The following is a 6,497-nucleotide window of genomic DNA, read 5'->3' as shown; positions in this document are numbered from 1 at the left end:
TTGCGTGCCAGGCCCAGGGGCTGCCAACTTTGAGGGGGCTTTGGTGTTTTCTCCAAAATCCTTTATCCCACGTTCCTTCATGACTAATCTGACAGTGCAGATCTTTGGAAGAGCATTTAACCTGATGGAGGTGAGAGACTAGGTACTTAAAGCTTAAAGAATTTCAAGACCTGTTCTTGATTCTAACATTATCTTATTTTATTTATGCCTGAATTCCAGTTATCCACAAGAAATAGTGTGGAAATGTATTCTGATTGCATGATATATTGCTGTAACTACTTAATTAAGTAGTTTACTTCTTATATTAACTACTTAATTAAGTATTTTAAGTATTAATGCGGAGTCTGATTTAAGCTACTGTGTTGTATCTCTGGTTAGATCAACTTTCGGGGAGAGAACATGGAGCCATGGCTCATGGGTTTGCTGAGTGGACAGTCAGCTCATCCACGGAGGACGCCCAGTTCTCAAGAGCCCAGAGAGGCTTCAGCACGGCGGAGGAGGACTACTGTATATACAGCTGGATCAGAGAGCCAAGGCCATGACAGAGAGAGGAAAAGAGACAAGTGTAGAGCCCAAACTGATAGCTTGCTCAAACATGCCAAAGCTCAGGTAAGACCCAAGGGGACGAGAGTTCAGAGCAGTGCGGTGCTCATGGTGGATAGGCATTATGTGTTTTTGAAGAGCATGTGGGAATAAAGCCAATATGTCACTTGAACTGGTCAGTTACTGAGCTCTGGACCAAAATAAGTAATGCAGAGATAGTCATCAATGCATTTTACCATTCATTGTATCTATCTCACCTGCACTTGTCAAGTTGCTCTAAACACATTAACTCTGTTTACAGGTAAAACTCTGTTTACAGCTTATTAACAACCAAACAGTCCCTTTGACTAGCACATCATTAAAGAGGCATTGCTGCATTTATCTCTAAAACTAGCAAGCTAACTAACAGACTTGCCCTTCTAGCCTCGCAAAACCAAAAAAATTGTACAGTCTGTATTTGAATTTTGTCGATTTTCATGTTATTTCCTGCCACGAGCACTAAACCTCAGTAGCCTGCGGTTAGTGGGAATGACATGAGTGCTGATTTCTCCTTCACATGACTATATACAATCAAAATCAGTTTTAGGATGATAGACATCACAGTACTAATTTAAATCTTTTTTATATCTCTTTAAAAGCAAATATTTGATTAGTTTGCAGGACAAAGATCTGCTGATAAAGCGCCTAGGTGCTGGTTCAGCATGAAGGTATTTGGGAATGACCTAGACCTCCTTACCTGTGATGACTTCTCTGATCGTATAGAGAAGCTGTCACTTAGAGCGGCAGAAATAGCCCTGAAGCTGTTGAAGGTGAGGTCTTCCATCTAGAAGTAGAAGTGCAAATCTAATGGTTTTGGTCATCAATCATATTTGTATCTGTGGAGAATTGTTGGTTATTGTTTATTTTGATATAACTATGTTTTCAAATAGGGTCATGAGGTGAAACTCCACCACAGGTTCTTTGTAGTATCAGAGGAGCTGGCCCTTCCATCTTTGGCAGGTTTACCCATCAAGTTGGGTATCAATGTGTCTTCCCTCTTCTCTCTTCGATTGAAGGGAAATGTCCATTTCAAAGATTGGTTCAACTTCCTATTGGCTGGCCATATCAAACCAAAGTAGGTCTTTAAAAATTACAATATCTATCTATCTTTAACAAGCTTTGATGACTGACTTTTAAGTGTTTTGTGTTTATCCTTAAACTAGCACCCTCATTGGAATCTCAGCTAGAATGGGGGTAGATGGGGCTCTTGGACAGGTTGGACTTGAGTGGTCCTCTAAATTCAAAAGCTCCATCAGTCTAAACGGAAGCGTACAGCTCCACAACGGCCAGGCTGTCAAGGTGATTCTCAACACACCAGATGAATCAATGGACCTTCTCTCTTTCAGGTAATTGATACAGTTGAGATTCTAGATTGAGTATTGTACTGAAAACTGGTCTCACACTAACAATTGTCTCCCATGTCTCAACAGCTCAGGAATGTTTAGGGTAAGTGGAGATGTCAGAGAGGAGCTGACCAGTGCAAGGAATCGGATGGAGAAGACTACCTGCTCTCCAAAGACATGTGAGTCCCTGTCTCCAACTTCCATCCCTTCGACTGGCAAATTATGCCATTCATAACGAAACCTAATATTTACCTATATAATATTTTAACCACTCAGAAAACCTTTAACAATGCTTTTTCTAAAGGGTCAAAGATGATTGGATGGCAGCTGTGCTATGATTTGTCCCATCCTCAATCTGGTATGGGAAGGGCCTTTCTCTACCATGGTCCTACCAACCTATCTCTAAGACTTGTGAAGCTTGATAAAGGCCTCCATCAATACCTGCTTGAAGCTGTTTACACTTCCCTGCCACTGGTAATCCAGACCATTGAATTATTGCCTGCAGTATTGTTTGTATAAATTAAGTAGAGGCTTGGCAGAAAAAAAACAATTGGTTGAACTTTAATGATTTTATAAGATACAAAAAGACTGCCTGACAGTGAGTACAAATTCTATGGTAATCAACTTTTGCATGATATGTTGTGCACAGAGAGACACCAGGTTACCCCATGAGGTTCACCTACTCCTTTCCCTGAGGATGCCGCAGTCCAGCGTTCCCAGAGACATCGGACTAGAGTTCCTCCTGAGTTACCAAAGGCTTCTACTAAAGATCACCCACCCTCAGAAGAACATTCTCATTCAAGGTCTTCCTTGAATCCCTTTTTATTTTGTTTTCATTCTGGGTTTGATAATACAGGTAGCTGTTAAATCTGAAGTTGATTTTTTTTTATGGTCACACCCACACAGGACAGCTTGATCATGTTAAGAGTACGTACACCGCAAAACTTGAGCTTCTGATGGATCACGTTTACCATTATTACCTCAAGGTGAGAAAACAAATGTGGCATTATCCATTTCCCTGTCAAGAATTAGAATATATTATTATAAAGGCATCAATATTTATGGCAAAACAAAGGATAAATAAGATATTGTGAAAGAGAGGACAATGTAATGATGTGAAATTAACTCTTGCATACCTCCTGAACCTGATTAAATGGTAAATGTATTTGTATAAAAACACAATGGTGTCCACTCTTATGCCCAGGGGTTGATGGAGACTTTGAGCCTCCCCACAGAGAAGAGGCAACAGTACCGTCTGGAGGCTAAAGGGACAGCGCATGGCCGTCCCATCATCCTCTCTGTCGACATTGCCCAGGGGCTCGATAGAAGAATCAGTGTGACAGCCATGTTGAAAAACATCTTCAAAGACACAGCATCCTTTTCAGGTACAAAGCACAGCACAATATATAAAAAAATCAAACTTTGACTGGCATAGAATTCCTGGACTGAAGAACAGATTGCTGGTTATCACTGTTTTAAGCCAAAACGTGATGTAACGTGTTTAATGTCTAGTGCAGTAATGAGTTCTGTCATGCTCATCTGGAGATGTTTAAAAAGCAAACAATGGAGTTTTGATCAGCAACTGTCATGAAGTGGATGTCTAATCTCAGCCTTTGCCATCTGAGGGTTTTAACTGTTGTTTTCCCCTTGTGCTTAACAGTGCAGCTTGACCACCGGCAGGACAGTGGGCAGAGGCAGTACTCTGTGGAGGCTGAGGTCCTCCTGCCAGGGCTGCTAGGGGGCAGGATTCTGGGGCTTCTGGAGCACAGAGGCCCACAGTGGAGCTCTGCCCTGAGGCTCAAATATGGACTTCAACGTAAGAGATTCCCCAGGCCATAGTAATATACATAAATATATATTTGAATAGAAAGGAGAAAGGAGGGGGAGCTTATGGCTTCTGAATCATACAGGCCTACAGTAGAGCTCCATCAGACTTGTAGAAAAACTACAAGTCTGCTCTTAGCTGTAGTCATCATGTTCAGTATATAATCAGACATGATACATGCTGGGGCTCCCATAAAAACTGCGTAATTAGAAAAGCCTGGCATCCAACAAGCTGAGGAAAGTACTAGGTGTTGTGCTAGTACCTGCTGTGATTAACTGGTGGAGATTATTTTTTATCACACACTTTTTAACATTTATTACTTGAATGAGAACCATGTCTTGTGTGCACATCTGCTTTCAGTTATGGCAAGATATGCCATTATCTTTTATGTCCTTTACACATTTATAGCTTGAATGAGAACCCCTTAGGGTCAGAGAAGCATCTAGACAAAACTGCACACAATGGTATTATGATAAAACCAAAATCGAGTGACTTGTTCATTAATGTCTTCCACATATCTCCTGTGATGTTTTCTGTAGAGGAAGCCCGAGAGCTGGGACATGAGTGCCATGTTTCTCAGAGCCTGAGGAGAGAGATAGTGCCCACGCAGACCTATCACATGAGAGCAGAGCACGAGCTTCACTGCACCCATGCTCCATCACTCAATCATAAGGTACCGCTATCAAAAAATGGGCGCACACACACACACACACACACACACACACACACACACACACATGGTGCTCTATCTGGGACACCCAGATAGAGCACCATGCTCCTGCAGCTAGGAGATAGCCAGATAGAACACCATGCTCCTGCAGCTAGGAGACACCCAGATAGAACACCATGCTCCTGCAGCTAGGAGACACACCCAGATAGAACACCATGCTCCTGCAGCTAGGAGACACCCAGGTAGAGCACCATGCTCCTGCAGCTAGGAGACACCCCAGATAGAACACCATGCTCCTGCAGCTAGGAGACACCCAGATAGAACACCATGCTCCTGTAGCTAGAAGACACACCCAGATAGAACACCATGCTCCTGCAGCTAGGAGACACCCAGATAGAGCACCATGCTCCTGCAGCTAGGAGACACCCAGATAGAACACCATGCTCCTGCAGCTAGGAGACACCCAGATAGAACACCATGCTCCTGTAGCTAGGAGACACACCCATTTAGAACACCATGCTCCTGCAGCTAGGAGACACACCCAGATAGAACACCATGCTCCTGCAGCTAGGAGACACCCATTTAGAACACCATGCTCCTGCAGCTAGGAGACACCCAGATAGAACACCATGCTCCTGTAGCTAGGAGACACACCCAGATAGAACACCATGCTCCTGTAGCTAGAGACACACCCAGATAGAACAACCATGCTCCTGCAGCTAGGATACACCCATTTAGAACACCATGCTCCTGCAGCTAGGAGACACCCAGATAGAACACCATGCTCCTGCAGCTAGGAGACACCCAGATAGAACACCATGCTCCTGCAGCTAGGAGACACACCCAGATAGAACACCATGCTCCTGCAGCTAGGAGACACCCAGATAGAACACCATGCTCCTGTAGCTAGGAGACACACCCAGATAGAACACCATGCTCCTGTAGCTAGGAGACACACCCAGATAGAACACCATGCTCCTGCAGCTAGGAGACACCCATTTAGAACACCATGCTCCTGCAGCTAGGAGACACCCAGATAGAACACCATGCTCCTGAAGCTAGGAGACACACCCAGATAGAACACCATGCTCCTGCAGCTAGGAGACACCCAGATAGAACACCATGCTCCTGCAGCTAGGAGACACCCAGATAGAACACCATGCTCCTGTAGCTAGGAGACACACCCAGATAGAACACCATGCTCCTGTAGCTAGGAGACACACCCAGATAGAACACCATGCTCCTGCAGCTAGGAGACACCCATTTAGAACACCATGCTCCTGCAGCTAGGAGACACACCCAGATAGAACACCATGCTTCTGCAGCTAGGAGACACCCAGATAGAACACCATGCTCTGCAGCTAGGAGACACACCTCAGACACTTCAGTCATTGCCTTGTCTCTTAAAGAGCACATCTTGAGGATTTAGAAATTGTCTTTCATTTCTCTAAATGTCTTTCCATATCAGAGATATGTTAAGGGTGATTGCATTTCCATTCACAGATCCAGCTCAAGCATGAAAGGAGTGGGAGTCACATACTGTCCTCTGTGAACCTTAGCTATGGGAAGCACTGGGACCAGACGGCTAACAAACACAGGATCATCCTCAGCCAGTCCCTCCGGAACCAATCACGGCACAGCCTTACCAGCTACGCATTAGAAGTGTGTCTTTAGCTTTCTCACAGGCATTACATGATATGGGTCTTGTTGGTTTTTGTTTGGTGTTGTTTTGTTTGGGTGTTGTCTGTTTGAATGGTTGGTTGGTTGCGTTATTGGCTGGTTTGTGAGTTTGGTTTTGTGATTGGTTGACTTTATGTCTTGAATGAATGTGCAAAACATTTTCCAGTATTATTAAAGGGGTAAAAGGAGTTCAATATCCTAAAAGGTACATATGTACCTAAACTTTATAGTGTGAATCGGGCTATGATGAATTATAAGGAAATGTGTTACTTGGATACTCAACAAGTGAGATAACAGTTTTCTGTCATGTAGATATAGAACAGTTTTCCACTCATATTTGTTTGTTACAGTTTTCCTTGCAAGTCCCTGACAGAGACATGAACTACAGGGCACAGCT

The sequence above is a fragment of the Sprattus sprattus genome (genome assembly GCF_963457725.1).
Source record: "Sprattus sprattus genome assembly, chromosome: 4".
NCBI lineage: Eukaryota > Metazoa > Chordata > Actinopteri > Clupeiformes > Clupeidae > Sprattus > Sprattus sprattus.
Note: the sequence above shows the minus strand (reverse complement) of the source record.